General features: G+C 41.2%; 1 long non-coding RNA gene across 1 annotated transcript in view; it reads right to left on the reverse strand.

Moving 5' to 3' along the window:
• Window positions 1–6,141: 6,141 nt before the first annotated feature.
• The window catches only part of LOC115154592 (uncharacterized), a 57,820-nt gene continuing 50,998 nt past the window's right edge, over window positions 6,142–12,963 (reverse strand). The window contains exons 2-3 of the long non-coding RNA XR_003867915.1: window positions 7,223–7,294; window positions 6,142–6,386 (exon numbers count right to left, since the gene is read on the reverse strand). This is a non-coding gene — a long non-coding RNA (uncharacterized LOC115154592). The remainder of the gene's footprint in view (window positions 6,387–7,222; window positions 7,295–12,963) is intronic.

A 12,963-nucleotide genomic window follows, 5' to 3' on the forward strand; every position in this document is an offset into this window, starting at 1 on the left:
CAGAATTGCTCAACCTGGCAGCTGAAAACTCTGGGAGGTGTGTAGAGGTTGTAGTTGTGCTGCTCCATGGCTGGGGAACATCCTGACATGTTCTAACTGTCTGGTTATCACTATGCAGCTTCATTCAAATATTTAAGTACAATTCATTACTATCAAAATCATTGTATTTCCTTCCATCAGTATTTTTTTGTTCATCTTAATCTCCCGTGTCCCCAGCTCCGCGTGTCCCCAGCTCCGCGTGTCCCCAGCTCCGCGTGTCCCCAGCTCCGCGTGTCCCCAGCTCCGCGTGTCCCCAGCTCTGCGTGTCCCCAGCTCTGCGTGACCGTCTGTAGGTTTGATAGTGGAGGCCTGAAGAACACTCATAGACCTGACCTGACCCCCCTGGTGGCCTAAATACCAGTAGCAGACTGTCAGGGGCAAAAACAGATTACACAAAGGACACCAGTCTCAGCTAATCTATCATTTTGTGTGTCATAAAGGATTAAGTAAAACACTTTATAAGCGACAAATAAAACAACTGCTGAACAAAATGATTTACCTTGTGTGGTTTGAAACTCTACCTGACCTTCATGATGGTGATGGCATGGCTGATGAGACCAAGGACAAGGATTTGAGACAGTATCTTTTACATCATTAGTAGGGACTACGTACAACAGTCCTGTGGAAGACGTTCTGACATCCTGGCTGCAACTGAGGCCTGAAGATACAGATTGGATGAGACAACCTCCCTGCACCAGCCCTCCAACCCCATCCCACACCCACATCCTTGACATCAAGCCATCCTCCCCTTAAATATCAGGTCTAATGTTTCCTTAATGTAATGGAGTTTGATCTGCAGTGTCCAATGTCCAATATTGTGCTGTTATGCTGGAGTTAAGAGCTCTCTGGGGCTTCTCAGGTTCACACACACAAGACCTCCCAGACTGTGTTGTTGGACTGTTGTCTGTACAGTCTCATAACCACAGACAAGCCTGTGATCAGAACTCAGCAATTTGATACACTGCCAGCCTCTGTATGGGGGGGCTGACAATGTCTCCGGGTGGACGGACACTGTATCCATGACAAGGTCTGTCCTCCTGGGACTGTCCATCCTGGCATCCTCCCCGCCTAGCACCATAGTGTTGCAGACCTCCAAACAATGAGGAATCCACAGACGCCCCAGCCTTGGCAGCGTCCATTTGTTGTTTCTTTAACAGGGGGAGAGAATTATACTAAAGTCAGCGAAACTAATGATACAAAGCGACAGACATAAATAAAGTTAAGTGCAGAGGATTGACATGCGCCTAGGGCCCCTTAATTGACTTACTGCCAATATTTTGGGACTGTGGTCAGGCAGCAAGACACCCTGCGCAGACTTTAAGTCTGATAGGTTGGAATTAGATTAGGTCCGTGGCACTGGTATTTGACCCGAAGTGACAGTGGGGAACAGGTAGCTGGTTTGACAAGATGACCATTAAGATGTCTAAAAAGTCTATAATCAATCCACTTTAATCATGAAATGCAAATTGAATTGACAAGGAGACAACGGTGCTATAAGCCCCATGATCCTCTATTCAACAGTCCTTGTATAACCCATACATTCACTGGTCTAATCCGGCTGTTTACAGCCCAGCAGGAATATCAACCGTCTGTCTGTCCTAATGTCCCTGTCACAATGTGGACAGACTGACCCACCAATACAGCGGTCTGTAGCTGTGTCTCCTGCCCACCCCTGTCTGCTGTGAATTAAGTCCCTGGGTTTCCTGGAAGGCACATTTCTGGCAGATACAGACACAGACAGGGGGTCAACAGATCGGAAAACATGTGCACCACATTCTTTAAGGGGACATGCTGAAGTGAAAAGCCGGCGCCTGACAAGCAAACGTTTAGTCATTGGGGGATCGATGGTTTTGACATGCGTGGGGGCCACCTGAGCCACCCGACCACCTGCCCTGCCACCACTCACCGGAATGACAACTCCAACAGCTGGCCCAGGGATTTACACACATTAACAGCCAGTCTGCCAGCCCAGTGTGGTGTGAATAACTTTCCTGGGTCACCACCACCATAGCCTCAGCCCAGGCCAGGACTGATAGTTCAGAGTCAAGAGGAACACCTCCTTAAGCTTAATGCAGGGGAGTCCAATCTCAAGCCTGTTCTCTCAACGGTTCAGCATGACCTTTATTTGCCATCACCTGAAAGGTCATACTCCTTAATCCATGCCCACTCCGTTTTGCCGAGCCCCAGAGTGCCACATCAGGATTAGTGCCCTCTTAATGGTGCTTATCAGTGCATGAGAGTGCAAGCAGCATGGTTATTTACACCCTAATCTGTGAGAGAGGGACTAAATCCCTGAGTGATCCCAGCCAGAGCAGCCGCTGTGGTACTGCCCGTCCACCTGCCTGCTGACACCCCGCTCTCAGCACCCTCTCCTGCACTCCCCTGACTGACAACTCTATCAATGAGGTCAGCTTCCATGCAGGCACACAAGACACATTCACACTCATCTTAGTAGTGTTAACCAGAGCGCAGAACTAAGTGGATAGAAGACCCCTTACGCATACAGAGATAATCAATAAAACAAATATTTTTGAAAAGGCATAATGCAAAACAAATGAACTTTACTAAACCTATACAAGTTTGTTACATTTTTTTGTAGCAGATCATAGAAAGGCTAAGTTACAAGGCTACGCATGGCAGACATTTCAACTGACACTCGCCCTCCTCATATAGCGTGGTGTTTGCCCAGGTACTACTGCCTAACTAACACAGTGTCCAAGTAAAACCATCTAATAAAATACAATGGAACACAACAGACACCTGATTAAGTGTTTAATTACTGTTAATTAACATTAACACTATGGAAAAGTGTTAAATTAAAAAAGTGTTAAATTAAGTCCAATTTGATGAATTAGTGGGGGCAACAAAGGACAACAGCAAGTAACGCCTCCAGAGATGACATCTTAGGAAAGATTGTTGAGTATTGAACAGACACTCAATTAAGTGTTAAATAGCATTAACTCATTTCTACTTTGTGCGCATTGAGCATGGGAAATGAGCTAAACAAATCAAATATTATTATTATTATTAACACTATGGAAAAGGTTATTGGAATTCCACCTTAATTAGCCAACAAGCTGTCAGGGAATTGATAACTAGCTAGCTTGCTTGCTTTAGCTAATTGACTGAAGTCTTCCTCAGCACAGTGTTTAGTTGAAACACCTTGTTCAACTGACAAATTATATTTTTCAGGGCCAACTAACGAGGTGGACCAAAAAGCAGCACTTTTCAATCGACCAGCCACATTGCCTGGTAGGTAGACTATAACAAAAAATTATTTCAGTCACTCATTCTTTTTATGTCAATCTTCCTGAGTGTAATGTAAATTTAAGGTAAAATACAATATAAAATGGCAATATTTATTTATTTATTTATTTGTTACAATTCCAAGTACAAATTACAAATATCAGGCACAAATATTTGTTATACAAATACTTCCACCACAAAACAAAACACACAGGTAAAACAAGAACAGACCTTAAAGACAAATAAAAAAACTAATAGCGCAATTGTATTCACTCAGACAACATTTCATGATAATGATTCAAGAAGACGTCATTGTTTTTGACCTTAACTAAGGTTAATGTTTTAACTAGATTATCAAATTCAATCAGAAATATTTGTAATTTTAGTATAGATTCCTGGAATTTTTGTTTGTGTCTAAAGTATTTGGTAACAAGAAAATAATCACTATAATTTCAATGGTCCTGTCATCATTGCAATAGTAACATATAATATCCTTCATGTCAAAAACATGGGTAGCGTTAACAAAGCTAAATATGTATGCAAGGCTTTCCAAAAATCGATCATAGATTTACATTCACACAACAAGTGTGTAAGATTTTCACCTTCTTTTACACAGAAAGCACAGATATTATTAACATCAACAAATTTGGACAGCATGTAATACAATTTGAATCTGCATCTCCTTTGGTGCTTCCAGTAATGTCAAGTTCCATTAGAAAAGCCCTTTACCCCAGAAACCAATTAGTATGGTCAAATTAAGCAACAAGATTACTGACGCCTCCTGAGATGACATCTGAACTTTTGGCAACCAGTGGTGTAAAAACAGACACCTAATTAAAAGTGAATTTACTGTTAACAGTAACACACACACACACACACACACACACACACACACACACACACACACACAGGTTACGACAGGTTACAGTACATTGAAAAAGCCCTTGTCCTCTTCTATCCTATCATCTCTTCCTTCCGCTAAATCCTTCTCCATCCTGTTTCCTGACTCTTCCACCTATTTTGAGTCTTTTCACACTTACTACACTTTGCGTAAAAATACCGTCGGCTACACATATTACTACAATGTAAACTTGTGTACTTGCTACGTCTCGACCTCTACCTCTGGAGGTAGAACACGACGCTAGCCCGACAGTTGCCCCCTTGAAGCAGGGCAGTGTAAACAGAATTGTCTTGTTGAGCCAACACTCCTACTGTATAAATGGTAATAGCAGAGCAATGTTTTTGAAACAGCTGAAATGTACAGACATTTAACTCATATTTGAGACTTGTTTTATTGTTTTTACCTGAAACTGCAGTAACAGCCTGTTACATTCTGAAACTGCAGTAACAGCCTGTTACATTCTGAAACTGCAGTAACAGCCTAATACATTCTGAAACTGCAGTAACAGCCTGTTACATTCTGAAACTGCAGTAACAGCCTGCTACATTCTGAAACTGCAGTAACAGCCTGCTACATTCTGAAACTGCAGTAACAGCCTGATACATTCTGAAACTGCAGTAACAGCCTGCTACATTCTGAAACTGCAGTAACAGCCTGCTACATTCTGAAACTGCAGTAACAGCCTGTTACATTCTGAAACTGCAGTAACAGCCTGTTACATTCTGAAACTGCAGTAACAGACTGTTACATTCTGAAACTGCAGTAACAGCCTGTTACATTCTGAAACTGCAGTAACAGCCTGCTACATTCTGAAACTGCAGTAACAGCCTGTTACATTCTGAAACTGCAGTAACAGCCTGCTACATTCTGAAACTGCAGTAACAGCCTGCTACATTCTGAAACTGCAGTAACAGCCTGTTACATTCTGAAACTGCAGTAACAGCCTGTTACATTCTGAAACTGCAGTAACAGACTGTTACATTCTGAAACTGCAGTAACAGCCTGTTACATTCTGAAACTGCAGTAACAGCCTGATACATTCTGAAACTGCAGTAACAGCCTGCTACATTCTGAAACTGCAGTAACAGCCTGATACATTCTGAAACTGCAGTAACAGCCTGTTACATTCTGAAACTGCAGTAACAGCCTGTTACATTCTGAAATTGTTGCAGTAGCTGCCAGCTGCACTGAGCCACGTAAAACTATGGAAGCCTATCCCCACCACCTAAAAACATACAAAAGTAGATCATACAAATAGGACATATTTTTCATTTGTAACATTGTGCGGTGATTTCAGAGGTGGCACCACAGGTACCAGAGTGGTGGGAGGGGAATGTTTTCCTGGGTCCCAGAGTTTTTCCTGATCTGGTAGTAGGCTAATCTAACCAACTCTGGACCCTAGTTGGAGCGTATGACGTAAATCAAATCAAATCAAACTTTATTTGTCACATGAGCCAAATACAACAAGTGTAGACTTTACCGTGAAATGCTTCCTTACAAACCCTTAACCAACAGTGCAGTTCAAGAAGAGTTAAGACAATATTTACCAAATATACTAAATCAAATCAAATCAAATTTATTTATATAGCCCTTCTTACATCAGCTGATATCACAAAGTGCTGTACAGACACCCAGCCTAAAACCCCAAACAGCAAGCAATGCAGGTGTAGAAGCCCGGTGGCTAGGAAAAACTCCCTAGAAAGGCCAAAACCTAGGAAGAAACCCAGAGAGGAACCAGGCTATGAGGGGTGGCCAGTCCTCTTCTGGCTGTGCCGGGTGGAGATTATAACAGCACATGGCCTAGATGTTCAAATGTTCATAAATGACCAGCATTGTCAAATAATAATAATCATAGTAGTCATAGTAGTCATAATAATCATAGTAATCATAGTACTAAAGTAAAAAAATAATAAAAAGTAACACAATAAAATAACAATAACAAGGCTATATACAGGGGGTACCGGTACCGAGTCAGTGTGCAGGGGTACAGGTTAGTTGAGGTAATTTGTACATAGTAGTAAATCAGCTGTAAAAAGTGTTCTATAAGGGCTGTGATGGGACCAGATTATTTCTCTAATCAGGTCATATGGTTAAAAAAGACAACCCTTTACACAGACAAAGAGACAACAACTGTGATTGGACAAAAACTGTCAGGGCTGAGATGGTTGTATGCAGGATTGCATCGGGTAGGCCTTTGGATCTGTAATTAAAAATATACTCATACAGTATGTCATCACTATTGTGTTGGTTGATTCATTCCAGTCAATAATTCTGGATTAAAAAGGTCTAGGTAGCCAAGCCACCCGAAGTGTGAATATAAACCAAATTCAATCACATTCACATTTTCTCAGAACACAAATAAAGGCTATAAATACATAACTTAGTCCATAAAAACATGACGTTACATTACCCCTGGCCCAGATGGGAACAGAGTAAACAGGCTAGGCTACCTGCAGCTGTCGTTGTCATCAGTAGGCTACAGACTGAAGCACAGACTAATTGTGCACGTTGACAAATCATTCCATATAAAATAGTTTGTTGTGGTGAATTCACTTATACCCATGTTTTTGTTTTTAATGATTTGCATGATATTGATCAAAATGAAGCCTGGTTTGTTGTAATGTAAGGTAGACCTACAGTACTTTTATATTCGTATGAGAGGGTTAATCGTTCATTTTTGATAGGTTAACATTACTTGATGAAGACATGTGGTTAGCAACTCTGTGCTTTTGTCTTGAAGCTAAAATGTAATGAGTGTAGCCTACAGATGAGAAAATAAACCCTTTTATTGTCTGCACATAAAGTACATGCTTGTGAATTGTTGCATTATTGAAGAGTGTAATATGGTATGGTTGCATTATTCAATAGTGTAATGTGTTTTAAAATAAACTTTCTGTCATTGTTGAATATGGTTAGAGGTTACTGTGAAATGTACGGTCAATTTGAGCTGTGGCCCAAGAATGTCGCGAGGATGTAATGTGAATTGAATAGTAGAAATCTCTTTCGCCACCCCGCTCCTCAGACTCTCCTTCATACCTCGTAGTGGGACTCCAACTGTCACTTTTCCTTCAGGCCGACTCCACCCTCCCTCTTGCTCTGAGTGACTCCCTGCGTGCACACAGAAAAATTGAGGAAAACCAGTGGTGTAAAGTACTTAAGTAAAAATACTTGAAAGTACCACTTAAGTAGTTTTTTGGGGTTTCTGTACATTACTGTATTATTTATATTTTTGACTACTTTTACTTTTACTTCACTACATTCCTAAAGAAAATGATATACTTTTTACAACATACATTTTTCCTGACACCCAAAAGTATTTGTTACATTTTGAGTGCTTAGCAGGACAGGAAAATGGTCCAATTCACACAGTTGTCAAGACAACATCCCTGGTCATCCCTACTGCCTCTGATCTGACGGACTCACTAAACACATGCTTCGTTTGTAAATTATGTGTTGGAGCATGCCCCTGGCTATCCATAAAATAAAATAAAGAAAATTATGCCGTCTGGTTTTCTTAATATAAGGAATTTGAAATGATTTATACTTTTACTTATATATTTTATATCAAAAATATATTTTAGCAATTCCATTTACGTTTGATACTTAAGTATATTCAAACCAAATACTTTTACTCAAGTAGTATTTTACTAGATTACTTTCACTTTTACTTGAGCCATTTTCTATTAAGGTATCTTTACTTTTAATCAAGTATGCCAATTGGGTACTTTTTCACCACTGAGGAAAACTAATCATCCTTCCACTTCCTCCTCTCTGCCTTCTCTTCTTCTGTATCCACTGCTAAAGCCGATTTCTATCACTGTAAATTCAAAGCCTATGCCTTCAACCCAAGGAAACTCTTTTCCACTTTGAGAACTAGAAGCTGGTGACCTTGTCAACCACTTTGAAAAAAAAAACAAATGTCCAACTAAGTATTTACTAAAGAGCGACTGCCTTTAAAAAATGACAAATCCCTTTGAAAACGTCCTATGTGACATAATTATGAGTCAGAAACAGTTATTATAGTGTCAAAATTTACTACAAATTGTAAATAGGATACTTCTGGTCAAATTGTCAGTCTCGTCTAAAACGGAGTTTGGAACATCTGTGCGTCACAACGGGCAAATGAAGGTTGGGTTATGATTTGACGATATACATTTTTCCCCTAACATGGGCTGAACAGCTGTGGTGATTACTCTCTATCCAATAGCATAGACAATGAGACAGACCTGCCCAGCAGCCCGACTTTGTTAAGATAATACAACACATCACACATTTTTTTACTTGAGAAATGCCGCACCAAAGACCTTAGTTAGATTTAAAATTGCACAACAAAAGTATACTAGGCAAAAACATAAAAATTTATTACAGATATCTTGAGTTATCTTATATTCTTTCTGGGATTTTGAGGAAATAAAATAGGCTTCCGTGTTTACGTTGTCTCATGGGGGACAAACATTATTAGCCAAACGTGGAAATTCTGTTTTTCTAACGAGCAACAGAAAAACACGTGTTCAGTTGACGTGTTCAGTGGCTCTTTAACAGTAACACTATAGAAAAGTTCCTGGAAGTTGCTGTAATTGGCTAACAAGCTGTGAAGGGATCATTAACTAGTTTGCTATTGCTTATTAGCTAACTGACTGAAGTCTTCCTGGGGCAGCGTAGTGTTTACCCAAATACTACACTCTATCACATATCCAACTTAAACCAATTGAATGAATCAAATGAAAATGCATTTGAATTGTTATGTGACTTCGACTGCATTTACACAGGCATGCCAATTCTGATCTATTTATACTAATTGTTCTTCACAAGCTGTGAGGGGGTTGATACCAAGCTACGGTAACTAATTATAGCTAATTACCTGAAGTCTGTTCACCAGCTTCTAGTTCTCACTTTTTTCAGGTTTCTGAAGTTCCTATTTTATACCATAAAGAAAGAGCTACCTAATGTCTTTCTCCTAAAATTCCAAACACAACACTAATAATTAATGAAATGGCAATCAGTTATACAAATTATTCTATATGTACTCATTTTGTTGTTCCATGCTCATCAAAATGGTTACATCATTCTTTGACCCTGATCTTCTTGATAAACCCAAGGCATCTAAAGATTCTAGCTCCTCTTCCCTGCTGACCTTATCCCTTGGCCCCACCTTCCCTTGGCTGGCCACTCTGACACAAGGATTAAAAGTACATCAGGTCGGAGCCAACAGGATTTATAAACAAAGCAATCAATTAAGGCAGAAGCATGCCGATCGTGTTCCCCTGCTGACGCATGCCAGATTTTACAACGCCTGGATAGCTATTTTACGTCTCAGCTAACCACATCATATGTTATAGCAATCTGGTGCTCCATAGCACAGGCGATGACGTGGCACACAACCATTGGTTGATGCATGCAACATCTGAGCAGAGGAACACGACCCCTGTGACGTCTTTAGGGGATTTGTGACACCTGTAGGGACGTATAAAATCTGCAATGGGGATTTGTGACACCTGTAGGGACGTATAAAATCTGCAATGGGGATTTGTGACACCTGTAGGGACGTATAAAATCTGCAATGGGGATTTGTGACACCTGTAGGGACGTATAAAATCTGCAATGGGGATTTGTGATACCTGTAGGGATGTATAAAATCTGCAATGCAGACAACGTGGACTGAATGACAGAATACATATGTTAAAACGGATTTCAACAACATAAAAAACAGTAGCTATTGAACTTAGTAGGAAATCAATTAAATGTATCAAACTTATTAGAACATTTGTTAATTTGCCCAAGTTTATCATAAGACAAACAGAATGCATCAGTGAATTGTATATTCGGTAACTTTCTGAAGATACAACAACATGGGAATGCCCCTGTCTCTGTGTGTGCGTTGTTCGCTTATGTCTGCCAATTTGTGTAGCTGTTAGTGATGCTAATGATAACTGTCTTCTGGTAGATGGAAAGGCTTTCCCAAAAACCTTCTCAATGAAATGTTATGGGGCATTTACATGTTATATGAGTTGGGAAATTTCACTTGAACGACCCTCCAAGTTGTAATTGCAAGTGGGAAATTGAGAATTTTCTAACCCGAGTTTCCCAGTCAACCAAAAGATGATCTAAAGCAAGCTAGCCAACCTAATTATTATCAACGTTAGCTATCTTATCCAGCTGCTAAAATCTTATTGGTTGAAGAATTGTTTCACCTTCAAAAGCACATGAACACAGTCATGCCGGACTCACATCGTATGCCTACCTGATTATTTGCATCAATCCAGTGGGTATTTGTTTTGCAAACTCTACCGTGATCACATATGGTACAGAAACACTCATAACCAAACAACAGTCTTTTGCTAGTACACAGTTTAATTAAAGGGTAACTACACTCCAAAATCAACATTTCTTAGACCTCAAAAGTAGTCTACTGATGTGGCATTAGTTGTGGACTGAGAACATGTTATTTAGTTTTTCCCCCCAAAAAAGTGAGATTTTAAAAGCAAAAACCTGAAAGAAATGGGAAAAACCTGGAAAAATTCAACAGAGAAAACTTATTTGGAAAAAAAGAAAACAGAGTTGATAGGACTCTACACCTGCAACACACACACACACACACACATAGTTTAAATTAGGCTCAGCAGGTTGCAGTAATGTGTAAACAAACTGGCACTATGGCTGTCTTTATTCTCACTAATCAGCTCCTTGGGCCAGAATCAATCTCAGAAATACCAAAACAGCTTAAACTGTAACAGGTGTTTAAACCAAGCCATTTATTTATTTCAAAACTGCTGGCCCTTCTAACCATAGTAGTGTTGCTTGCTGTTAGGAATCAGGATCAGCCTTCCAAACAGTAGCTCAAAGCCCCTTTGTTATGTTAAGAGAAGTACAACTTTGATGGAATATGTTACATCAAGCGCTCTCCTCAACCCTGCCCTAGCACCTTTCTGTAAAGCTAGGATGGTGTAGTCTGATCTTTAGCATTTAGAGATGAGTTGAGAAACATCCCATTTTGGCCAAGGTGTAATTTTCCATACTGTATGTGTGCAGAGAGCGAGAGAGGGGGAAGAGAGCGAAGGAGGGAATGGTCCCTTTGGTTCTAACCGGCATCTTACATCTTACATTTGTCACAGTGTAAAGAGGGCTTAGGGGAGCAGTAACTTGGAACAATGACTCCATGAGTTCTTGGTCTTTGAGCTTTACAATACTTCAGCCTAAGCATGGTCTATATGGGTATAAAACACACAGCCCCATGTATCTACAACCAAGAGCCAAGGCAGATCCTGGAAAAATCATCTCAAGTAGCCGTAAGTCTGCATGTACTGACAAGCACTGCAGGCGTAAGCAAACAGAGGGAGCCGATGACGCGTCAGATATACGATTGTTTTCTTTGTTTGTGGGAAGGAGGGAGAGAGAGAGAGAGAGAGAGAGAGAGAGAGGAAGTTGGCCAGCTGAGACTCCCTCCCTTCGTGAGCCCAGGCCTCTCCTTTCCTCCCCCCGTTGACTGATCTGAAGTGATTAAACCTCTGCCATCCCTCCCCTGTTTCTCATCACAGAAAAACATGCTCTTTCAGCACCACCACTCCCACTTTAGCTGAACTGGGCTAACGCTGTGCAGACTGGGGAAAGAGTGTAGGCTGCTCTACGAGCTTCGCGCTGCACACTAAATCCAGTCCACATATGGGCAGAGAGCAGCCAGGGACAAGGCCAGATCTTATCCTCTGAGAGACCTTTCATCCATCTGCCCCTGATAATTCATCAGTGTTTCCTCTCAAGACAACATCATCAGAATCACAGCCGTACACATTCATCTCCATCTGTAACTTCTCTCAGCCCTTCATGTTCCTGGAAAAGATGTTGTCTACCATCTCGTCTGGTCTTTTAATTCTGGTTATGTGTAAGATAACCAGGGCTTCATCATGATGCTTGTGTGAATGCAGCTGTGTAGCTGTTGAGGAATGTTACTCGTCAGACTCTTGCTGTAATCGTGCACTACGCAACACCAGCACCTCTCCCGTTCTCTGGCCTCCTCATGTTGTATCTGTGGTCATATGATCAAAGAGAGGCTTCCGGCACAAACAGGACTCCATTATGGATTTATGCGACAGGCTGCAACACAAGACATGGCTCTGGGTAGACTGTGATAGACAGGGAATCAGAGAACCTAGGTTTCTAAACAGACTGTTCCCTGCAGTACATCCATCCAGAAATCCCTCTGTCCCTGGCAAGTAGATGAGCTTCTTGGCCCTGTCTGTCTGTCCCCAGCCTAGTGGATTTGACTGATTTGCTGGCTGGACAGTAGACGGCTTGGAGTGAGTGGGTGACAGCACGGTGAAACATTAGCCAGACCACCTAGAAACAGGGAGAAATGGGGTAAAGGTGCAGTAAACTGTTTGATTATTGTGCCTCTGCTCGTTGCCAAAGTTATATTTAACCGTTCCCATAAAGCAATGCTTGAGAAATGCGACTTGGGAATGGCTTCAGTGTGGGCCAGCGGAAGAGGAAGTGGCATTTCACCTCAGACGGCTCAGGGAGTGTTGAAAGGACGCTCTGGGCAGATAGGCTGCGGCTGGGGGAACAGGGAGGATGCTGGGAGTCTCTGTGGTCAGCATGTGAAATGTTCTCACTTTCACCCCCTTTGTCTTTGTGGGTACTTTTTGAATCCTCTCCCATCTCCTCTTTGAGAAAACATCTGAGATGATGAGATAAAAATGTACCTCTGTATATTTAACCAAAGCAGCAGTATACTGTACTTGTATGCATACCTTCAAACACAAATCCTTATTTTAGAACACACT

The sequence above is a fragment of the Salmo trutta genome, chromosome 19 (assembly GCF_901001165.1).
Source record: "Salmo trutta chromosome 19, fSalTru1.1, whole genome shotgun sequence".
In the NCBI taxonomy this organism is placed as follows: domain Eukaryota; kingdom Metazoa; phylum Chordata; class Actinopteri; order Salmoniformes; family Salmonidae; genus Salmo; species Salmo trutta.